Source organism: Tupaia chinensis, unplaced genomic scaffold (genome assembly GCF_000334495.1).
Source record: "Tupaia chinensis unplaced genomic scaffold, TupChi_1.0 Scaffold000100_1, whole genome shotgun sequence".
In the NCBI taxonomy this organism is placed as follows: Eukaryota; Metazoa; Chordata; class Mammalia; order Scandentia; family Tupaiidae; genus Tupaia; species Tupaia belangeri.
The window spans coordinates 1,915,774-1,940,618 of record NW_006159564.1 but is presented as its reverse complement, the minus strand read 5'-3'; the positions used below and the strand labels follow the sequence as shown (position 1 = coordinate 1,940,618).

The following is a 24,845-nucleotide window of genomic DNA, read 5'->3' as shown; positions in this document are numbered from 1 at the left end:
TTTAAAATTGTCGTAAAACTTACCATTCCAATTTTTTTTTTTTTGAGAGGTTTTTGCTATAGGGTGCGTGCACTCACCAGACAGAGAGAGACAGACAGAGAGACAGAAAGTGAGAAATCAACCCCCCCCCCCGGGGGGGGGTGGCCAGGCCACAATCCCTTCTCCTCTGTTCTCCTCTCGGGATCTTGGGCACGCACGCACACACGCCTGGCGTGAGTTTTAAGCCACCGGGTCCGGGACGCGAACTGCGGTCGACTACATGGGAGTACAGCGACATAGCCATTATGCTAACTGCTGGCCCCCCATTCTAATCTTTTTAAACATACAGGTTAGTGGCATTGAATACGATCACATTGTTTTGCAACCATTACCACCATCCATTTCCAGCTGTTTTTGACCATCGCAAACTGAGACTCTGAACCCATTAAATAATAACTCCACATTCTCTCTTCCCCAGATTCTTGTAAAACCACTATCTCTGTGTACATGCACCTCTCTGTTCTCAGTACTTCATGTAAGTAGAATTTACAATATTTGCCATTTTGCATGTGGCTTATTTTGCTTAGCGTAATATCTTCAAGCATCATCTATGTTATAGCACATATTAGAACTCCATTTGCTTTTAAGGCTCACTAACATATCGTTGGATGTATATACCCTGTCTTAATTATCCATTCACTTGTTGATAGACATTCGAATTGTTTTCACTTTTTAACTATGGTGAATAATGCTGCTATGAAGATAGACGTACACAAATTTGATCGGACCCCTGCTTTCAATTCTTTTGGGTATATACTCTGAAGGGAATTGCTGAGTTATATGGTAAGTCAATGCTACTTAGACTATCAAACTGGTTTCCATAGCTGCTGAAACAGTTTACTTTCCCACACGCAGTACACAAGAGTTTCATTTCCTCCACATTTCCACCAACAATTTTTTTCTGTCTTAAGTTTTTTGTTTTTTAGGTGGTAGCCATCCTAACGGGTATGAAATGGTATTTCATTATGGTTTTGATTTGCTTTTGCCTAGTGATTAGTGATTTGTGCATCTTTACTGGTCATTAGTATATTTTTGGAGAGATATCTATTTAATTTCTTTTTCCACCTTAAAATTGGTGTTTGTCATTGTTTAAGAGTAGCAGTGAGTCATTTTTCAAAAGTAATTCAATTATACTGTAGATAAAGTTCCTAATTTTCACAAAATAGAGATAGTTCCTGATTTACAATGGTTCAATTTATGATTTTGCAATTTTATGATGGTGTGATCCCCAATTTTTAAAAAAGAATTACTTAACTTTATTACTATGGTTATTTTTAAGTTTGCTATAGGGCACACGTGCTCACTGGAGAGAGAGAGAAAGAGAGAGAGAGAAGAAAAGTGAGAAAGGAAGCCGCTAGATCCAGGACTCAAACAGCAGTGGGCCATATGGGAGTTCCACACCCAAACACCACGCTAAACTGACAATAACTATTGCTTAAAATAATAAGGATTGTGTTCTGTTTTTCACTTTTTTTAAAGAATTATTTTATTGAACTTTATTTATTTTATTTATTTATTTTAATTTAACCAGAGAGGGACACAAGAGAGAAATAAAGTGAGAAAGCAAGCCGCCAGGTCCGTGATTCAAACTGCGGTTGGCCATGTGGGAGTCCAGCGCTTTTAACCACCACAGCACCTGCCAGCCCCATCTGTTTTTCACTTTCAATGTAGTACTTAGTAGATTATGCGAGATGATCAACCCTTTATTCTAAAAACAGACTTTGTGTTAGATTATTTTGCACAGCTGTGGGCTATGATGTTTGGTACAGTAGGTATATTAAATGCATTTTGGACTTATGATATTTTCAACTTATGATGGTATATAAGGATGGAAACCCATTATAAGTTGAGGATCATTACTATTTATTTTCTGGAATTATTTTGCTCTGCTCAAATTACATTTTTTTTCTTGATAAGATTTTTGCATTAGATTTTTATAGTTACTGGGATTTTGAGATTTTTATATTTGTATTTGTGTTCTAAAATGCTAATGACTGTACTTTTGGCAAGTATTATAATTTAATTGCTGCTGAGACAACCCACTTTGTCTATTTGGTCGAACTGTTTTGTAAAAAGTTAACATTTTAGAGAATAAAAATCTGTATCTTCTACACAGTTTTTCAAATTCTTTAAACAGTGATGTCTCTAAGTTCTTATAATTGAGTGAATCAGTTTCTTACCAAACTGGATATGAGGAGAGTAACGAAAAATTGTGACCCTCATAATCACCTGAGTGGTTTTATTTGTTGGGGTTCTAAGAGTAGATGACTTATACAATAAACTAAATTCATTGACAATATGAAACTGACGTTGGCCTATGTATTAGTTTCCTATGACTGCTGTAACAAGCTTTCATAACCTTGATAGCTTAAAGCAATACGTATTTATTCTTTTATTGTTCTGGAGGCTCAGAAATCTGAAATCCACTTGCTGTGCTAAAATTAGATGCTTGTAGGGTTATGGTTCCTCTGGAGGGTCTAGCGGGAATCTATTTTCTTGTCTTTTCTAGCTTCTAGAGCAGCATTCCTTGGCATGTGGCTCCTTTCTCCAGGTACCGTCACTCTCTCTGTCATTTACCACTTGCATAAAATATCTTTTTTCATGCCTTCATTTTGGGTTTAAATCTAAAGAGAGTCTCTTGTAGGCAGCATAGAGTTGGAGAGAGAGAGAGAATTCACTCCCCCAGAGGATGGCTATGCTGCAATCCCTTTTTTTCCATTTTCCTCATAGGATTTTGGGCATGCACACACGTGCTTCTAGTATAATTTATTTTTTAAGAATTATTTTTATTTTAACTTTTTAAAAAAATTGATGAGAGGGAGAGAGAGAGAGAGAGAGAGAGAGAGGAAGCCTCTAGGTCCAGGACTCGAACTGCAGTGGATCATGTGGGAGTCCAGCACCCTTAACCACCTGTCAGCCCCCTTCTAGTATAGTTTTTAAGCCACTGATCTGGGACTTAAACTGCACTATTGGCCATATGGGATCTAGTTGTCTTAACCTCTGTGACACCTGCTGGACCTGATTTATTTTTGTTGTTGTTGCTGTTTTGGAGAGTTTCTTGCTTTAGGGTGCAGGAGCTCACGGAAGAGACAGAAAGTGAAAAATCACCCCCTAGTGGGGATGGCCATGCTACAGTCTCTTTGCCTCCACTTTCCTCTCAGGATTCTGGGCATGCACATGCATGTGCCCAGTGTGATTTTCCAAGCCACCAGGTCCAGGACTCAAACCGCCCTTGATCATGTGGGAGTCCAGTGCTTTAACCACCATGTTGCCTGCTGGCCCCTGATTTGATGATTTAAAAAAAAATACTGGTATGCTTTGATTTCTTTCTCTTTATATTTTGTGTGTTTACTGAAGATTTTTTTCTTTGTAGTTGCCATGGGGCTTACATAGAGCATTTTATAGTTAAAACAGTTTAAGGTACTAATGCTTTTTAACTACATAAAAGAATGCTACACTCTAATTTTTCCTCTCTCCACATTTCTGTTATCAAAATTATAATTGATGTCTTTTTACATTGTGCATTTATTAACATTATTGTAGCTATAGCTATTTTTAGCACTGGTAGGGTCCTCATGCAAGCTTGTTTCTGCAGTCCTAGATGGGCCATCCTGGTGCCTGGGTTTGTGGGAGCTGGGCCAGAGCCTGGGTTCACCCTGGAGCTTGTGGCCATAGATAAGGGTCAGGATAATGCTAGGGTTCTTGGCCTGGCCTGGTGCTGGGGTTCACCTGGCAAAATTGGATACTCTCTTTAATCTTTCCCTCAACCAAAGGTTATTCCCTCACCCAAAGGTTATCTCTCTCTATGTTGTGCTGGATTCATGGAGAGATGGCCTCAGACTGGGCTCAAAGCATGAGGCTGATGGGGCTGGTCTCCTGGGTCAGTCTGGAGCCTGGAGCTGCCAGAGATGACTTGCCATTTGAGGGGCTTGGAGACCTGGCCCACCAGGCAGGCCTCAAGACTGAGGTTGTGGGGCCCCATCCTGGTGCTGGGGCTCACCAGGAGCCTGGGGCCAGGGGGGCCCACCTCATGCTGGGTTTACTGCAGTGGACTCAAGGTTAGGGGCCAAGGCAAGGTCTGGGGCTCACTTTCCTTTCCTTCTCCCAGGAGAAGGTGCCTCTCTCAGTGCTATGCTGCCTAGGTCTGGGAGTGGGTGACACAGACAATGTGAAACTGTCCTAGCCATGCTCTTCGGTAGTTTTCTTATTTCTGTTCTACACCCAGGTGTTGTAATCTCTCATCTGGTTTCCTTCACTCTTACGAAAGTATTTTCAACTGAAGATGGTAGTTCAGATTGAGATTCTATGTGAGGAAGAGCTCTGGGATCTCCTATCTGCCATTTTGTAGCTATCTCTCCATTTATTATTATTGTTTTAATGATTCTGATTCTCCTTGTCAATCTTATTTATATTTTATAACATTATTTGTTGTATGTTTAATACTCCTGAGAAATAACTTTCTCCCCCAAAAGTTGGATATATCTGAATATGTTTAAATATGTTGAAACTTGTCTGGAAGACATCTTTAAGGGAGATAGGCCTCCAGGATTGATTAATACACTTCCAGTTTTCCATTACTGTTTTAAATGACATGGTATGCCAATAGTTTTCTTCTCTCTTTCGCTCTCTCTCTCTCTCTTTTTTGTTTGAATGCCTCGGGGTCATTGGATTTAGTTCCTTCAGTAACAAACTTCAAAACAGAAGCCCTGTTCTAAGAAAATGGTGATAGAAAAAAGAATAGGAGGGAGGAAGAGGAGATGACTGGTGTCTGTATGGCAAATGTAAGTAAGAATTTTAGCAACCGAGTGCATTCTTAAAGTTCGTCATGTATTAGCAATTCTTTTTTTTTTAAGGAAAATAATTTAAACAAATATTTGTAGGCCTTTTTAGAAAAGTAATATCTTCACTTAGTTTTCTTCATGTAACCTCAAGAATTTATGAAGTGAACAATCTCTCTTTTATTGTCAACTTTAGTTAAGGCCAAGAACACAGGGAAAAACTTCAATTGTTAGATCATTGGCACTGGGAAATAATTTGGAAAGAAGCGAGTGTGTAAGCAACCTAATTACACACTTAGAATCTGCCCTACCCCTCCTGAGTATTTTGCTTTAACTAAAATTTAGTATTTCGTGAACATGTTTTCTTAAAAAAATAATGGAGGATTCATCAGTGTTAGGAACCAGAACACAAGGATGCTTAAGAGGGACCTTTTTGTGTTGATCACAGTTTCATGTAAGAGACAGACTAGTGAACAGGTGTTTAAAATATAGTTCAAATCAGTGTGATTGGCCCAAGCCCCCTTTGCTTGTAGGATGTCGGATTCACTCTGCCACACACATGAAAGGTCCCACAGTGTGAAACTGTCCTCCAAGTGGCACATTATGCTGCCTAGAAGCAATGGAAGCAGGACTATTTCTGCTAGGGAAATGGCAATTCAAAAGTCCTATGCCTCAGCTATGGTTTATTACCGTTGATGATGATGTGTATGGTATTCTCAACTGGGCTGGACTGAGGGATATATCATGATGGGGAAAGTCTCTTTACAATCTAAATGATAGGTAGCAATAGAATACATAATTAATAATAAAAGAAAAAATAAGTATAAAAAAACTAAAAAAAAAAAAAAGCCCTATGAGATGGTTTTCTGCTATCAATCTTATTGACTTATTCTAGGAAGAAAAAAAAAGAACAGGGCTCTCATTAAGTCATGCCTGTCTCATTTCCTGTGATTAAAAGTGAAATGTGGGGCTAGCAGATGACATAGCAGTTACTTCACTGGATTCCTATATGGCCTATTGCAGTTTGAATCCTGGTCCTGGTGGCTTGAAAAATCACGTGGGGCACAAGTGCATGCATGCCCAAGATCCTGGGAGGAGAATGGAGGGAAGAGAGTGCTCCTTGGCCATACCCCGTGCGTTGGTTCCTTACTTTCCCTCCACTGTTTCTGTCTCTCTAGTGAGAGGACACGCTCTAAGGCGAAAACCTCTGGGAGGAAAAAAAAAAAAAAGAGAGAGAGAGAGAGAGATTTAATTGGGCCAGCAAGTGATGTGAAGATTGAGGTGACTGGATCCCACATGGCTGGCTATGCAGTACGAGCACCACACCAGTGGCTTGAAGAGCACACTGGGCATGTGTACATGTGTGTGCCCAAAATGCTGAGAGGAGAATGGAGTAGAAGGGATTGCGGCCTGGTCAAGAACCACCCCTACACTGTCCCTGGGGGTGATTCATCTCTCTCTGCCTTTTTCTCTCTGTCTCTAGTGAACACACCTATAGCAAACAAAACAAACAAATGTTAAATTTAGTTATCTCAGCAGTGTGTTTGAGATAAGGGGATTAAAAGGACAGATCAGCTCTTTCATTCATGGTGGTTTAAGCATCATTCTGAACCAAGATAAAGTCATCGAAAGACATGCTGAGCTGGCATATGTCTTTGGCCATTTTTGGTGGAAAAGCTACTTAAGTTTGTAAACTTTGTTCAAGATTTCTTGATGAATTAAATGAATGATTTATTCTTTTAGACAAGAGAAACTGGCAAAATAATTAAGAGCCAAACAAAATAGCTTATTCGGAGATTTATTTCATCCTTTAAGGTATCATTGATTTCACAGTTGTCTACTTAACAACCAATAACAATTTTGCAGTTTGCCCTCCAGTTATTGCGAAATTATAAATAATAAGAAAACTAAATAACACCACAAAATTGAAGAGAACTGATCTAAAGAGAATGCAAAATATACTTCAAATAGTTCAAAACAGATCTTTTTCCTTCCTTCCCTCTCTTCCTCCTTTTTTCTTCCTTTTTCCTCTTTAAACATTTTTTAAATTATAAGAGCAAGGAATTAAAAAAATAGATTTTTGACAAGTGTACCTTTCCTAAACTTTGGTCTGCCTAAAATCTTTCTTGGTCATTCATTGGAAGATACGGTATGGAACCAGTTCTTCTCACATTTTGGCATTAATGCACTTAATTCAAGTAACAGGAACAAAGCTACATTTGTAAAAATGATCTCTTGTGCATGTATCATTAGAATCACCTTTCAGATGTATTTTCCATTGATTTTAGCTATCGATCACCAACACTTATTTAAGGGACTGCTGAGGATTCAGAGCACAATGCTAGGTGCAGTAGCCATGATAGAAACATTCTTTACTACATTTACAGTGTTCTTGAAAAACTTAAATTGACATCAAAAGCCATGGAGAACACACATTGCTGCTTGAAAGCTGAAATGTTCAAATTTAGCAAAAAACAAAAACAAATTTAGCATGCTACTACATAATTAGGGGGAAAACAAACACTTATCATCGATTGTGATGGCTTCAAAATCAAGTCTTTTGCTAGGCTGCTCTGCTGAATGTCCACCAGGTCTGTGTAAGCTGGTGCAGTTCCAGACTGCTGTTTATATGAAGTTGTGTTTAGGTGACTTGTAGGAACCATTGGCACGTATCTCTTTGTAGTTTCTTGTAAGCTACACAAATCAAATCCTGTGAAAGGAATACGCTGTGGAAGCTTTCTCCTTCTGCTGGGATGTTTTAAAAGTCCTACTTGGCTGTCTCAGGATAGAACTTCTGGGAACTAAAGCTGATGAGCGGAGTTATCTGACATCCTAGGACATCATTTCAACTCTACTTAAAGTCATCTTTAATCCCACTTCATAGCAATGATCTATCTTATCACATCCTCTTAGCAGTCTTAAAAGTACACGAATATTTTGAAAAAAAAAAAAAAGGTTTTCCTTAGTACAGTGTTGTACGTCTTTGCTTCGTGTTGGTCCCATTGTGGTAAATGTCATATTCTCCTTTAATGTTATTTGAAATTTTAAATAAAGTATTGTGAATAGTCACTAGTATAGAAATCTAATATGCTTTGTACTTCTGTACATTTCTCAGTCTATGATTGGTTCTGACAAAAAATAAAATATGTGTGTGTGTGTGTGTGTGTGTGTGTATTATTTTTATGCCAGTGTAGTTAAGGACCAAAGTACACCCACATCTCTGTCTCTCTTTTATCTGTGTAACTGGAAGTGAAGAAATCTAAGGTAATGCAGTTGTAAGACTGACGCGCCTGAATACTGAGTCACTGCTTGGCAACCTGACTTGAGTTGGATTGTAGTTAAGCCACCGAGACTTCGGGATTTGTTACTGCAGCATGACCAAGAATTACTTACCTAATACCAATATTGTGAATCAAATGTAAGTTATAGAAATGGGATAAAAGACCATTCACATGTCTATTTCACAAGTACTAGATGGAGCTTAGATTTAAATCCTTGACTTTCTGAGTGAACTTGCTCTGGGAGTTCCATCTAGCAATGAAATATTTCTGCCTGGTGATGATGATTTCAACTAGCTAAAGAAGCTGTTTCCCACTTTTAAAAATGGACTTGATGGGGCCCTCCTTCACATGGTGGTTAAAGCAGCTGGATGCCACAGGTCTGACTGCATAGTTTGAGTCCCTGACCTGCAGTCTGAAAAAGCACAATGGACGTGTGCCCAAAATCCTGAGCAGAGGGAGAAATAGAGCGGAAGGGATTGTGGCATGTCCACGCCCCACGGGGCCGGGGGGCTCTCTCACTTTCTCTCTCTCCTCTCTCTGTTTCTCTTTAGTGAGTGCACATATCCTCTGGTGAAATTTTAAAAAAGATTGTATTAAGGTTCATGAGATTGATATCAAAAAGACTTTGATACTAAAATAAATTTAATTACTGGTTTAAGTGACTGAACATTATTCTTTCCAAAGATTGGCTTTTTAAAAAAAGAATTGTTTTATTGAACTTTATTTATTTATTTTAACTTAACCAGGGAGGGTTAGAGAGAGGGAGAGAAGGAGAGAGAGAGAGAGTGGACAGAGAGGGGGAGAGAAGGAGAGAGAGAGAGAGGGAGAGAGAGAGAGCGAGAGAGAGGGAAAAAGCAATCTGCCAGGTCTGTGACTTGAACTGTGATTGAGCATGTGGGAGTCCAGTGCCCTTAACCACCATGCCACCTGCCGGCACCCCAAAGATTTGCTTTTTATAGTTCTTTTCTGATTATAAAATCAGCGAGAGAAAGAAAAAAATTTAATATGCACATACACACAAAAATACAGCAACCCCTCGTAATTGTATACTCCAAAAGATAAATACTAATAATGTTGGATAATGTTTCCTTCTAATCTGTTTAATTTGTATATGTAAGTGCCTGTTCTTATTTTGAAGACTTGCAATATTATATTGTTTCCTCTTGGTTTTTCATTTGATTATGCCATAAACTCTTCTCTATGTTATTTAAATATTCTTCTAATGGTGAGGCTGACCCAGGGAAGGATTAGAATGTCAGCATGGCAGAATTCAGAGGATGAGAGGAGAGTTCTGTGACATGAGCCTGAGGAGCGAGGCTGGACCAGGCTGCTCAAGGTCTGCTAGATCATATTAAGAATTTTAGTTCTTAGTTTGGGAATAATGAGAGGACATTGAAGTAGTTTAAGCAAGGGCTAGGAAGAATGAGGGCTGCTGCAAGCCAGATCAGATTTATGCTGAGTAAAGACCAGCAGCTGGTGTAGTGGTTATGCTGCTGGACTCTCATGGCCAACCATGGTTCGAATTCTGGACCCACTGGCTTGAAAATCACACTGGGCGCGATCCCTTCTCACCCTGTCTGTCTCTCTTTCTTTCTGGCAAGTGCACACACATCTGAAGGCAAAACCTCTAAAAACAAACAAACAAAACAAAAACAAAAACAAAGAAAAAAAAGAAATGACTCTAAATGCAAAGGAGAGAGTGGCTGGGGAGAGTCCAAGGCAAATGTAGAAAGACCTGTTAGAAGGCAGTAGTGGTCCAGGTAAAAGATCATGGCAGCTTGACTAATGAGTGGCAGTGGAGACAGAGTGCTATGTGGATACAGCAGACATTTAGATAGCCGATCAATGGTGAGTTGGATATAGAAGGAGGCGGGGGGAGATATAACTAGAAATTTCCATATTTCTAGTTCTAATTTTCTCTAAAGGTATACAAGCTAAGTGCACACTAAGCTTGCATACCTTTATAGATGGTGTGTTCATTAATTGGGATAGGAAACAGAAAATTAGGCTCTTGGGACCAGCAGATGGCATAATGGTTAAGTTACTGGACTCCCACATAGTTGACGTGGGAGGCCTGGACCTGGCAACTTAAAATTCATGCTAGGCATCTGTGCATGTCCAAAATTCTGAGAGGAGAATAGAGAAGGGACTATGGCATGGACATCCCTCCTGGGGGTGGGGGTGATTTCTCGCAATTTCTGTCTCTCTGGTGAGTGCACATGCCCTATAGCAAAAATATCTCTTAAAAAAGAAAAGAAAAGAAAAGAAAACCAGGCTTAGAGGTAAATATGATGAGATCATTTCTGAGATGTTCCAGTCATCCAAGTGTAAGTGTTAAGGAGATACTTGTACATATGGATGAGTATTGGGATTTACGGTATTGGACTGAGAGATGATTAATTGAATCCTGGTATATAAATACGATTTTGCAAGGCAAAGAAAAAGTGGTATATTTTGAAACACATGAGAAGGAGGTGTTTAAAGAAAGAGGGATTGGGAGCCAGCAGGTGGTGTGGTGGTTATGGTTCTTGATTCCCACATGGCCCACCCTCCTTTGAATCCTGGAAACTGGCAGCTTGAAAATCATGCTGGGTGTATATGAGTGCATGTCCAAAATCCCAGGAGGAAGATGGATTAAAGCATGGTCATCCCCCCCTGGGGGTGATTTCTCACTTTCCCTCTCATGACCTCTGTCTGTCTCTTAGTGCACATGCTCTATGGCAAAAAACCTAAAAAGTAATAATAAAAGTAAAAAGGAACTGATTCAAGGTGTGTGTAGCCTGCAAAATGAAATAGGAAGAAGAATGAACAATGTCCACTGATTTTAGACACATCTTTGTCTTCATCCATATTATAAGATCCACTATATGGAATGATGGGATAAAAACAATTGGAAGGAGTGAGGAATAAGCTGGAAGTAAGAAAATGGCAACTATCACAGGAAGCTCAAAAGATGTGTAGCCAATATGGACAGAAAGAGAGAAAATGGCTGGAGGAGAATGTGCATGGCAGAGTTTTAAACTAGTGTAGCTTAGAATGGTGATGCAAGTTTGATGTCACTAAGAAGCAAAAATATATGTGTTCATAATGTTTGTATAAGACTCCTGGTTTCATTTTCAAATGTACCTTTTCTTCAAACCTTAGTTTGTGACTTGAGATCTTTCCCATAGCGAGTGTTATTTAATACTAAACTCCATGACACTTAGGATTACATGCCCTCTCTGGAGATCCAACGTGTGGCTGCACCAAGTTTCTTACAAGAATAAGCAAATCGTAAATATTTCCATATTGTCTTCATAGCTATGTTGTCTGATATCATTCTTAAAGATTAAATCACAGGGTTTGTAAAAAAAAAAATTGGCTTCAAGCTTTAGCATATACATGACTGCATATATTCCTTCTAAAGACATGTTTATGGAGGAGGCCACATGGAGGAGGAAGGTTTAGACTAGAGTTGGCAGAATATTTGTTACATGCATTATACAGGTAACATGGTAACTAGCAGTGCTTTTTTTTTTTTCAGTTATGTTATGAGAAAGCCAATTACAATAATCAGGAAAACCATGGATCAGCTTTTAACTCCCATGACTCATTTCCTATACTGTCAGTAAATGCTACAGGAAGTTTAGTTACTCTGGAGTATTGGGAGTTTAAAGCTACCTTCTCATCTTCATATTTTCTACCCTTTCTATTATAATTGACAAGATCAGTGTTTTAGTCTCGGACACAGTATGATAAGCTTTCTTGTTCCTGTGGCCCCGTACACTCTTAATCTTTTTCTTCCTTCTATACTTTCAACAAGACTGTCTTAAGTTTACCTGTGGGATGATTCTAAAATTTTTTTCTTTCTTTTTTGTTTTTCTCTTGAAATATTTGTTGTATCAATTCAACTCTAACATTTACATGAATGCTTCTGAAACTTATATTTTACCCCAGACTTGTCTTCCCAGACACATGACAGAGGTCTTTAAAAAGTTCATAAAAATGCATATTATGACAAATATTATGCATAGATTTTAACGTTTTTTTTTAAACAAAATAAACCTGTACTTTAATTTCACTTTTCCACTTTTTTTGAAGTCTCCTTGTATTTAATGGCCTGTTATATTCTTCTGCTTGCATCTCCCTGGGTCCTTATCTTTGTCCCTCAAATTAGATACCAGTGTCCTTTTTCAATTTTCCAGTTCTATGAATTCACTTTCCCAACTACTTGGGTTCAATATCAGCCTTCTTTTCTTTTTTCTTTGTCACTAATTCAATGAGTTGTAAAGCTAATGCGTTACTTTTGAATAAACAAGTTCAGGTACATGACATCCAATCTGTGGAGAAGAGTCTTGTAAGCAGTTTTCTGCTTCTATCTTCCAGACCTGCACTTTCACTTGGAGAGTAGATATACTTTAACTTTTAGTGATAACTCCAATGTGCTCATACCTCTATTTATTGATCTGTCAACTGTAGATCGTAGCTATAGACTCTTCTCTATAAAAATGAGTCTTTAGATGACTAACTCCTTCTACTCTTGATATTATTTCTTAATCTCCTCTTTGTCAAATGAGAACATCAGTGTTCCTACCCTCTTCTCTACCTGTACTTCCAATCTTCTGAAATTTTTCCTGGGCCCATTACACAGCCTTTGTCCTCAAACATTCGGGATTGAATTTGCTGTTTTATAGATGAAGTGCCTTGTTTTGTCTAGCTTTATCTCTCACTTATCTGGCAAATATCTTCAGGTAATTTCTTGAACATATGGTATAAGAGACGAGAGTAACTATGTGTTCATGCATTTATGAAATGATTTATTCTTGCCCTCACTCTGTGAACTGATCAGTAAGTCTCATATACAGCCTTAAATGGATCGCCTCATTTTTAGCTTCCTTGCACACTCATGCCCTCTGCCTCGAGTCTTCCTTTAGTTCTATTGGACAAATCGGTGACCATGTTCTCCACTCCTCAGGTGTAGCTGGGGTTTTTTCTCTCTACTTGTTTTATCTTCCAAGTAATTTTCTGTTTAACAAGTTTGTTGAAATACCTTATTCACTGGTGAAACTCTATTTTCTCTTACTCTGAAACATTATTATGGGTTTATTCTTTTTTATACCTCTATATCCTTGTTTCCATGTGTCTAGGAGAAATGGAAGACAAATACATGTGTCATTTCAAAGTCTTTAAATCAAAGGCCATTCAAGAAGCTTATAAGTTATTTTGATAGTCCCCTTTCCCAGACCACTTCCCCTCCCCACCGTGTGTCTTGTACCTTGACTATCCCAGTCACTTTTTTTTAAAAAAGGTTTTTGTCATAGGGCACATGAGCTTCCTGGAGAGAGACAGTGACAGAAAGAGGGAAAGTGAGAAATCACCCCTCAGGGTAGATGGCCACACTACAATCCCTTATCCTCCATTCTCTCAGAATTTGGGGTATGTACACATATGTGCCTGGTGTGATTTTTCCAGCCACCAGGTCCAGGACTTGAACAGTGGTTGGCCATGCAAGAGTCCAGTGCCTTAATCACTATATCACCTGCTGGCCCTAGCCACTATTTTTGTTGTTGCTGTTCATCATACTCCAGTATGATGTAATACAGTCCTGACATAACAAATCAATTTGTGTGCATTATCAACTAAATCTGTAATACTACTTCCTCTCTAGTGCTGAGGACAATTCCCTCAGTACATACATTAACATTTAAGGTCTTCCATGGTTGGACTTGTCTCCTTTATCCTGATTATTTGTCATTATTCCTTCAATAATCTCTGCTTTAGCAAGGTTGCCTACTCATTTTTCCTGTACATACCTTGAATATTTCTTCTTTCCTGATTTTATTCTTGGTCTATGAATCACTTGGAATGCTCTTTTCTTCATTTCAGTTTCTTTGAATTCTATTCATTTCATACAAGGTTGAGTTCAAAATTTTTATTTTTTTGATTTACATGTCGTTGCTATACATCTTTAGAATGTACAAAATGACTTATTCTAGCATGAAAAATTTAATGAAGACTTCTCAAATTATTCAAACACCTAGTGAACTTTTTATCCTGTCTTATACATTGTAGAGTCAAGTCTTTGTCTCTTAGGCATCTATCTAGATTACAGGGTTAGGAACCCTATTAAATGCATACTTTACTTCACAGAGTCCTGTTTTGCACAGAAGAGTTGTTTAATAAAATTGATTAATTAGCCTGTTTTTAGAGAACTCTAATGTTTAAGCAAACTTCAATTTGGGAGCCAGAAAGCATGCTACTGATTTTACATGGTTAAAAATAAAAGAGTTCACTTTCAGTTTGCTCTATAATTTTTTTTCTTATCAGATACCCTTAATTAGTTTAGACATTTCCCATTGCAATAACTAAGTTTATTTTGCAACTTTGAAATTTCCTGGTATTTCCCATGTAGTCATAGATATTTGCAGGATAGTCTGGGAAAAAATTCTGAAGTCAAGTTAGAAGAATAAATGCATCACTATCTATTAAAATCCTCATTTTTAAAAAACTATCTTATCCTAAAGATATCCTTTGAACTAGACATGTCCTTTAAGAGAAAGTAGAAACTAAACTTTGTCAATTAAAAAAAATGAAGCTTGAACTCCTATATAATATATACTTTGGAAGTTTTAATGTTTTCTACGTTTTAGTTCTGATTGCTTTTCTATAAGAGTTTATTTTTTTTAATTTCAATAATACACATATATAGAAAATATTTTCATAAACTCATATATCCTTCACTCAGACGCAAATAGTACTTACTTTTTCATTTCTTTCATGAGCGGGATAGACAGAGAATGAGAGAGAGATAGCACCCTCAACAGAGGCTCATCTCATGATGCTCCCGACAGCCTTCTCAGCCAGTCGGATCACAGGACCATGAGTGTGTGCCTCACATGTATTGGTTGACCAGGAACCCAAACGTTGATCTTTCACGTGACTTCCAGCATGGCAGAGTATTGCACTATGCTGCCTCACTGTGGCCGGGCTGAAATATTAGGTCATCGTGAAAGTCAAGTCATATTTTTCTTTGTTTTTCTACGCAAAAATTTCCCAACGATCCATATTACCAACAATTGCCAATTTTGTTCCATCTCCTTTTTTTCCTTGGGCGTTATTTTAAAATATTTAGTCATCATCTTATTGTATCTATGTTTCAGAAGGCACATACAATGGATAAGAACAGGTTAGGTGTTTTCTTTTTCATAATTACTATGTCATTATCAAACCTAACAAAACTAAAATTCCTTATTATCACCGAATTCTCAGTATCTAATTAAAATTTCCTGCTATCCCCAAAATATCTTTTTATAATTGATATTTTAGAATTAAAATCCAAAAGGGACATTCATCATATTTATTTATCATATAAGTTCCTTACTGTGGCAGTTCTTCCTCTCCCATTTTTCTCTGCCACCATTTTGTTAGAGTAGTGTTTCTCAATTCTTTTTTTTTCTTTGGACTCAGTACTTCTTACACTTTTAAAAATTACGGAGACTCCAGAGAACTTTTATTTATGTGAGTTACGTATTTCTTTATGTTTAATTTAATTTGCATTGGTTATAGTTAATGATAATGATCACTTTAGAAAATACAACTGGAGAACTTGAAAATATTAGTTAGATTTTTTTTCAAACTTTATTTATTTATTCTTCTACTTTAATTTTACCAGAGAGGGACAGAGAAAGAGAGAGAGGGAGAGAGAGCAGAAAAGTGAGAAAGCAATCCATCAGATCTGGGACTCGAACCACAGTTGGCCATGTGAGTCCAGTGCCCTTAACCATCATGCCACTTGCTGGTCCCAGTTTTTAAAATTTTTAAATTAAATCTATTCATTTAAAATAGCCATAATTGAATACATTACATGTTAACATAAAAATAATTAACTTCCAAAATAGAAATGATTTAGTGAGAAGTGTACTTCTGTTTTACATTTTTGTAGCTCTCTGATGTCTGGCTTAATAGAGGCAGCTAGATTGCACATCTGCTTCTGCACTCAAGCCATGACATTATGCTGTTTTGGTTGAAGAAAATCCAGCCTCATATGGTTATAAAGTCTTGTGGCTGTTGGAAAACTACAAGGTACACTCATGAGATGATGAAAGTGAAAAGACAAATAACAGCTTAGTGTTATTCTGAAAAGAGTTCTAACCTTGCAAATCACTGACCTGTTTCTCAGGGACCCTGGGTGGGCTTTCACTCCCTACCTTGGGCCACAGTAGCTACCCTCCTGGTGCCTTTCTCAGCCCCGTCTAATGGCTTTCAGACTGAATTGTTTGAATAGGCAATAAAGAAATCTTAAATCTTGAGGATGATAAGGAAGAATTTTGTGTTAATGGATTTTAACTGGACATGTCAAGAAGAACTGATCAGTACAAACTTTCGCTATTTAAAAAAATATATTTGACCCTATCTTCTAGAAAGGCACCGAAGCAATGGCACCACAGCGACAATGGGCATACTGGATGTCCAGATCTAGCTTTCTGAATTCCTTGATTGGAGAAATGTCTGATTAGAGTCCTAGGAAAGGAAGACGCAGGCAGGCCTGGATGATCTTGGGGTGCTAGCAATCAGGTGTACTCAGGGATTGTTAAAGCCCCAGAGAATATGGGAACTGCCTAAAGAGACTCCCATTAGAGTAACAAATTGTTCGCTTTATTATTATTTAGATATTTTATGTTTGTACTTATTTATCTACTCATGCAACCATAAAAGCAAAACACGCTGATAAATAGATAATATAATAAAATAAAATATAATTCAAATGGTTTTGAATGCATATTTTGTTAAAACCATGATCTGGGGCCAGCAGGTGACATGATGGTTAAGGAACTGGACTCCCACATGGCTGACCATGATTCAAGTCCCAGACCTGGTGGTTTGAGGATCATGCTGGGTGCATGTTTGTGGTTGCCCAAAATCCCAGGAGGAAAATGAAGGAGAATGGAGGAGAAGGGATTAAAGCACGGCCATTCCCTTTGAGGGGATGATCGCCCCCCTTCCCTCTCACTGTCTCTCTCCGGTAAGCGTACACACCCTATGGCAAAACCTTAAAAAAAAAAAAATAAAAGCCAATGTCCTTTGTAAGGTATAATATATTTACTTTGATTTTATATTTAAACTTAAATTCTGTAAATGCAGAAATGCTTCTTGTATAAAAGCATACAGTGCGTACTATCACTAATAATTTCAAGACTTTGCTCGTTTGCCAAAATCAGGCTTCACTTGTGTACAAAGCTCTGCCAAGGAACAATTCTAGAATGCATTTTCTCTGAGGCATAGCTTTAACTCTAAAGCTTCCATGTTTGCCCAGGGTAAGGATATGACTGCGTTGCTATTTAATTCTACGTTCAAGTGGCATCTAGCCTACTTAAGATAGAAAAGATCTGAAGTTTTTATTTTTGCAGATATTGAAAAAAATAATAGTTTGACTACTGAGACTGCCCTTCGTTGAAAGTCAATCCATAAATAATGGGAATGATAATTTCTTAAAATTTTATTTTATTTCAATTTCTTTTATGCATTCAATCACTATACATCACTTAGCTTGTAAAGTGAATGTTCACAACACGAATACACTTCACACCAGTCCAGTTGAGGGTACACGTTATCAACAGATAATAACCCATTTTGGTGTCCCATAAATGTCTTGCCTCTCTATTTTTCTTCTTAATGTCTTTCCACCACTCTCTTCCTTCTCCCATTTTTAAATAATGTGACTAAACCTCAGGTTTCTTTGTTTCTGCTCCTTACTTTTTAACTAGATATTTGGATCTGTCGAAAACTCTTCTCTCATAATAAACTGGGCCTGACTTGTTCACTTGATGTGTGTCCATTTTATACGAAGTTCACATTCATTCTATGTATTGTTCTTTTGTGGCAATTAAGTCAGTGCACCTCTCTATTATATCATGTTTTTCTCATACCAAACCAGCTTCAGCATTGATATCTGAACTCAAAGTCTGTTTCTGTGAAAGATTTGCCATTCAACCACAGAATAACTCCTTGGCAAAAGGAGTTATTTTTGTAAACTGAGCTCTAGGCTGGTTTCCAGTGCATCCATGTACACCAGTTAAATACTTGTTCTAAAAATCTATTTATTCCCTGTTGTATATTATTATAAATCTGTTTACCATAATTATATAATCTAATTAGATACGATATAAATCAATGAAATTAATGTTTGGATGAGAGTTATTTCCATGATGACTAAGGCAAACACTTTGGAAAGCTGATAAAAACATGACACTATGCTTGCTATCTATTTAGGTGTGAATGAGACAAGTGAGACTGGAGGGAGGGGTTAATCTATCATGGAAAGTATTAGCACTGCAACTGTTCGATAAGAGAATCTCTATCCTTTCTTGCTCTGAGACTAATTGCAGATTTGAATGTGATATTGTGGTAATTTTAAGATTGGCAAGTAAATGTATATCTACATGTTTTAATTAAACTTTTTAGAGTACTAATAATTTTTGATTGTGCACATTAACTGTGTCGGCTTAACAGCCATCTATTGGTCCTGATCCTGAGTATGTTATATAGGAGGGAATCTAGCATACCTTCAACCAGTTCTATTGCCTAAATCTTTAGTCCTAGGTGGAAAATAAACAATGATACTAAGATAGCTATCAGCTTTTTCAGATGAAGTTTTATGAAACAGGCCTTAGTGCTTGCTAATTTTTTTTTTTTTTCGGTTTTTGCCATAAAGCACATTCACTTGCCCAGGAGGTACAGTGAGAAGGAAAGTGAGAAATCACCCCCTGAGGAGCTGAGGGGTGGCCACACCACAATCTCTTCTCCTTCTCGGATTTGGGGTATACATACACACCAGGTCCAAGATGCAAACTAAGGATGGCCATGTGGGAACCCAGTACCTCAACCACCATGCCACCTGCTGGTCCCACTATTTTGTTGTTGTTGTTGTTGTTGTTTTTAAGAAAATGATATATAATTGCTTTGGTCCTTGAGGAAGAAAGCTAAGAAGTTAGAGAAGACTGCACGGCAGTTAACCAAAAACGCCATAGCTGTGCTATCATTCTTTACTCACAGCTGACGCACAGTAAAGGCTAGACTGGCTCCAAATGGCGAGCACCAAGAAATTTGTTTTAAAATATGCAAATGTTTAGGATTTATTCATATTCCTGTTGGCAGCTATTCTTTGCACATTTGTATTCATGTCTTCTGGTAATTTCTGACTTGTGCTGGAGCGACCTGTCTAAATGGGACGTCATTTGGTTGCATACTTATGGCCCCAGAGGGATTGAAGCTGCTCTTGGTTAACGTCTTGAATTTGAAAGCGATGATTATGTGTGCACGGGGTTCTATAATCGCACTTGTCCCCTCGATCTGCGCGTGTGGTTCTAACATCTGTGTATATATTTGAATATCTTCTGGTTTGTGACTTGCTTACTTAATGAGCTGAAAGTCTGCAGACTCATAACTTAAGACCTTTTAAGAATTCCAAAACAATACTGGAAAAATTTTATTTGTGAAAAAAAAATGTGCATGACTCACTATGTGCAAATACTAGGTACTTTTTCCTCATGTTGGAAATCAGTGGAGTCTCTCCAATTCTTTCATTTACTTTTCCTAGGCCATATTATCACTGTTTTGAGAATTTCCAATAACCCGGATTATAGTACAGCTGCACAGTTCTGAACGCAGCTGCCAGTCGGGTGGATCTTGTCATGCTTATTTGAAAGGATGTTTGTGGTTATTTGACACAAAGAAGAGCTTACTCAAGGATAAAGCTTTTCATTCTGTCTCTCCCATCTGTATAGTCCGCCTAATATATTTTATTAGATGACTTATCTGATTATTTCAAAGTCTTGGCTAATGTGAAAATGAAAATATTTAGTACTTAGTTGAGCAAATCCACTTTTTCCCTTTCTACCCCTTACTTTTCATGAGTGAACTGAAGCAGCTAGAAACATTTCCTTTCAATTAGTGTAATTATTTTGTCCAATAGTTTGTTTTTGGGTTTTTTTTTAGTTAAGTTATTATGCTCACCTCTGAAAAGAGCTTGGGTTAAATTTTTTTTTTGTTTTGGAGAGATTTTTTCTATAGGGCATGTGTACTTGCCGGAGAGACAGAGATAGAAGGCGAGAAATCACCCCCAGGGGGATGACCACATTGCAATACCTTCTCCTCCCTTCTCCTCCTGGGATCTTAGACCTGCACACACACGCGCCTGGCCCGAGTTTGAAGTCTCTGGATCTGGGACTCGAACTGCGGTCGACTATGTGGGACTCCAGCAATGTAACTATTATAACATCTACTGGTCCCAGGTTTGCAGTTTTTTAAACCCCTTTTGTGTCACTTTTTAAAAAACATAGATTTTATTTTTTTAGAGTAGTTTTAGGTTTAAAACAAAATTGAGTATAAAGTGCAGAGCATTTCCAGAGGCTCCATCCCCTGGCTCTCACGAGACATCCGACTTCTCCCACCACCAGCATTCTACACCAGAAGGGCACATTGACAGTTGATAAACTGACATTAGCACATCGTTACCACTGGAAGTCCACCATTTATGTTAGGGTCATTCTAGGTGCTGCATATGCTATGGAATGGATAAACGACACAGTTACCTTGTGGAATGGTGCAAAATAGTTTTAGTGCTTTCAGAACTCTGTGCTCTACCTACCTCCCCCTTCTTTGTCCCTCCCCTGGCAACCGCTGACTTCTTTACTGTTTTCATTGTTTTGTCTTTTTCAGAATGTCGTAATTTAGAATCGCATGTAGCCTCTCCAACTGGATTGTTTTTTTGCTTAGTAATATGCATTTATGTTTCCTCTATGTCTTTTTGTGGCACTGCTAGCTCATTTCTTTTTAGCTATGAATTACACATCATTGTTTAGGTGTACCAGTTTGTTCATTCAGCTACTGAAGGGTCTCAGCTGCTTGCAGGTTTTGGTCATTGTGAATAAAACCGATACAAGTATATGCTGATTATTTTTTGGACATAAGGTTTTTTGTTTGTTTATTTGGTTTTTTTTGTTGTTGTTGTTTTGTTTTTTGTTTTTTGACATGGAGTATGTGTACTTGCCGGAGAGAGACAGTGAGACAAAAAGAGAGTAAGTAAGAAATCAACCCCCGCAGGGGCAAGGGTCACGTTGCAATCCCTTTTCCTCCGTTCTCTCAGGTTTTGGAGCATATATACAAATGCGCCTGTGTGATTTCTGAAGCTGCCAGATCCAGGACACCAACTGTGGTCGGTCATGTGGGAATCCAGCACCCTAACCACCACACTGCCTACTGGCCCCTGGTTATAAATTTTTAATTTATTTGAATAAACACAAAGAATATGACCACTGGATCATAGAGTAAGAACAGTTTGAGTTTTATAAAACACTGCTTGTCTTCTGAAGTGGCTGTACCATTTTACATATCCACAAACAGTAAATGGAAATTTCTAGAGTAATGTATTTAAAAATATTTTCATTTTAAATTTTATGACAACCTTATAAAATGGATATTAATAATTTCAATATGCAAACGTGATCAGATTCAATAAGACTGATGACTTTGACTTAAAACGTATGTGAAAATACAAACTTTCTAACACCCTAATATGCTAGAGAAATTTTGTTTTGCTTTTTCTGTGTGTGTGTTTTTTTTATAGTTGAATTCCATTCTGTAAAGCTGTTAGTGAGAACTGTCAAATAAAGGAAAGCCCAATATCTAAAAAGACTTCTAAATGATACTGTCAATATTTAAAGGTTTTAAACCTGCCCAGGAATTCACCTCAGCATCTGAAGTTTACCTCTGTCTCCTCCTCTAATTAAACTTGTTATTTATTATGCACCAACACTGGAGAGAATAAAATTTCTTATTCTGGGTTAAAAAAAAAAGATTGGCTTTCACGTGTAGGCAGGGAAGTCTGGCTTACAGGAATGATCACCAAGACCCATAAACTAGATCTGGACCTTGGGCTCCCAGAATAGAAAAAGAAGAAGGTGGCCAAAGAACCAGAGATTCAATACTGAGTTCTACACAATGATAATTATTTCTCTGATGATTCTTCTGTAAGAACCATATCCCTCTCTAAGAATGTGGTCCAAGGCCAGGCATCTGAGATGCCTCTAATGAAGAAAAAGAAGAAAGGCCATAGCACCCATAGTGAGGAGCCCTGAGAATCTGAGACCTGGTTTCATGCCTGACAGGCAGCCAAGTCACCCAGCCCCAGGAAGCAGTCCCTTGGTCATCCCGAGGTCTGCAGGGGGAGAAGGCAAAGAGGAAGTCCTTGTTAACTCTGGCTGTGTCCCATGGCTCAGAAGTGAAGACTTCCCCAGGCTGCAGACCAAGTTGAGGAGTTGGCCAGAGTTGGCAAGAAACTCAAAAACACAAGAATGGAAAGAAGCCAAGGACAGTGCAGCCTTCTCAGTCCGGGACCCTTAGTTCTGGGGGACTGAGGATGCTCTGTACAGTTGTGCCAAGGAGAAGGAGGGTGAGGGGCAGATAGCCTTGGGGCAGAAACAGAAGCAGGGGAGCCCCAGGGAACACAGCAGGAAGATGAAGAAGAAAATCCACCAGGAAGGAGACACTTTCCGGGCTACTCTAAACTCTCCAGGTCAGTGGAGACCAGCTTTAGGAAAGTTAGTGAAAAGAAGCTGGTCAAGGTTGAGGTTCCAGAGTACATCTGGATAGAAGATGGCCTGAAGGCCCTCGCCAAGAAGAAAATGTCCAAGAAAAAGGTGGAGCAGCAAGGCATTGTGTCACTTCAATGACGACGCTGACAAGGTCTTCTCCAGAACGCTTTATTACCCCAGGCTTCTTACAATCTTCTTCTTCCTTCCCTTCTTCCTCCCCAGCCTTCTTCTTTCCCAGCCCACCCGGGCTCCATATATATACGTCCCGCGAACCAGTCCTCTTTTGCCACCAGGCAAGCACTGATAGGCTGAGGCAGTGCCTACGCATTCCGGAACAGGAACGATAACCAAATATGGGCTTGTTTATGTGGAGGTCTGGGTGCTCTCGGCGCCATGTTAGGGCGGGGGCGCTCCACAGCATTGAGGAGCCAGCTCTTAAAAGGACGAAGGAGGAGAAGAAGAAAGGAAAAGGAGGAGAAGAAAGAGAAGGAGAAGAAGAAAGGAGAAGGAAGAAGAGGAAGAGGAGGAGAAGAAGAAGAAGAGGAAAGAAAGTGGACAGCAGAAGATCCTTGAAAAGGGGAACCAGACACAGATCTAGAGGTGGTTTTGGAAAAGAAAGGCAACATGGATGAGGTGCACGTAGACCAGGTGAGACAAAAGGCCTTGCAAGAAGAGATGGATTATGAGTCGAGCAAAACAGAAGCATCTGAAAACAGGAAGTGGACAGGAATCCAGTTTGGCCAGGGGGATACTGCTTGTTTTGAAAGTGAGGAACAGAAACTGAAATTTCTCAAACTTATGGGTGACTTTAAAATCCTCTCCCCCTCATCCAGCTACTCCCCTAGCATGGGTGGGCAGTCCAACATGGCCCTCAGCAAGAAGGTGGCCAACAGCCTGCAGCAGAATCTGCAGCAGGACTATGACCATGCCATGAGCTGGAAGCACAACTGTGGAGCCAGCCTTGACCTTTCCACTGCCCCCAACAAAATCTTTTATATTGACTGGAATGCCTCTAGGTCAAGTTGGGAGATTAAACTCTAGTGTTTGTCTCTCTGCCCTGCCCACCCCAAAAAAAGATCGATTTTCATATATTGCTTATGGGACTGTTTTGTTACATTATATTGGCTTTTATTTATTTATTTTTTTAAGTTTTGCTAAATTTGACTTTTGTTCCAAAAAGCTTTGCTCTATTATTAACAGGCAAGTTTAGGCAAGAATAATTTGGAACTCTTGATTGGTTTAAAATGAACACTCACACAGAAAAATTCTTAGTCTATGTGTCATAAAAGCTAAGAGAATTTATTTTAGTTGCCATGGTAAATCATTCCATTTATCTAGAAGCCCTCTAATACAGCCAATGCTTAAATAACAGCCACGCTTTCACCTTCCCTCTTAGGCTTTCTGTGGCTCTTCGCTTCTCGTATTTGGGTTTAATGAATATTTATTGAGCATCTACTTTGTGCCAGGCAGCATGTTAGTGAAAGTATGTGGCAGGAGTGTATCTTACTGAGCCCTTCTTGCAGAAAGGACATCAAACATTCAGGAAAACAATGTGGCCTCCATTCACTTCCTTAACTGCTAATTATTCCTTGGATAGTTTCTTACTACTGGGTTTTGCTACACGTTTTGTACTTTAATTTTAATGTTTCACAAACTAAATGCAGCATCATTTTCTCCCATAAAATGTATCCAACCTTGATCAAACCCATGGGTCACTGAACCTCCAAATGATCCTGCATCAGTTTTTCCCCCCTCAATTTCTAAGTTTCAGCTATTTGTTCTCAGAGCCAGCACATTCCTACCATATAGCACTTAGGCTGCACTTGAGGATTATGAATGAATCAGGGAAAAGAACTTCAGTGATAATGAAGGGAAGCATCACTACAAATAACTTCCAAGTGAAGTTATTTTTCAGTTAACACATAGTAAAGAATCTTCGTTACAGAAGATGTTTTCCTTGGAAAGAGTAAGGTGGAAATAGAAGTTTCGGGCTAGTATACACTCTGTTCTCAAAGAGCCAGGCATGCCTATACAGGCGAGTTTCCCACTGGATTGAGTACTAGTTAGTTGTTTTTGAAACTCATGTGTTTTCTAACGTCAGCTCCTTCATCAACGTCTTGTGGTCCAATTTCTTGCTCTCCCCTTGATCCAAGTGTTGCTTGGCTCTTAGACTGTCA

General features: G+C 38.6%; 2 pseudogenes; both read left to right on the top strand.

Annotated features, from left to right (window-relative positions):
• The first annotated feature begins 21,972 nt into the window (after positions 1-21,972).
• LOC102498839 (lysine-rich nucleolar protein 1 pseudogene) lies at positions 21,973-23,709 on the top strand (annotated as a pseudogene).
• A 430-nt stretch (positions 23,710-24,139) lies between these two features.
• The window catches only part of LOC102498417 (lysine-rich nucleolar protein 1-like), a 3,284-nt pseudogene continuing 2,578 nt past the window's right edge, over positions 24,140-24,845 (top strand).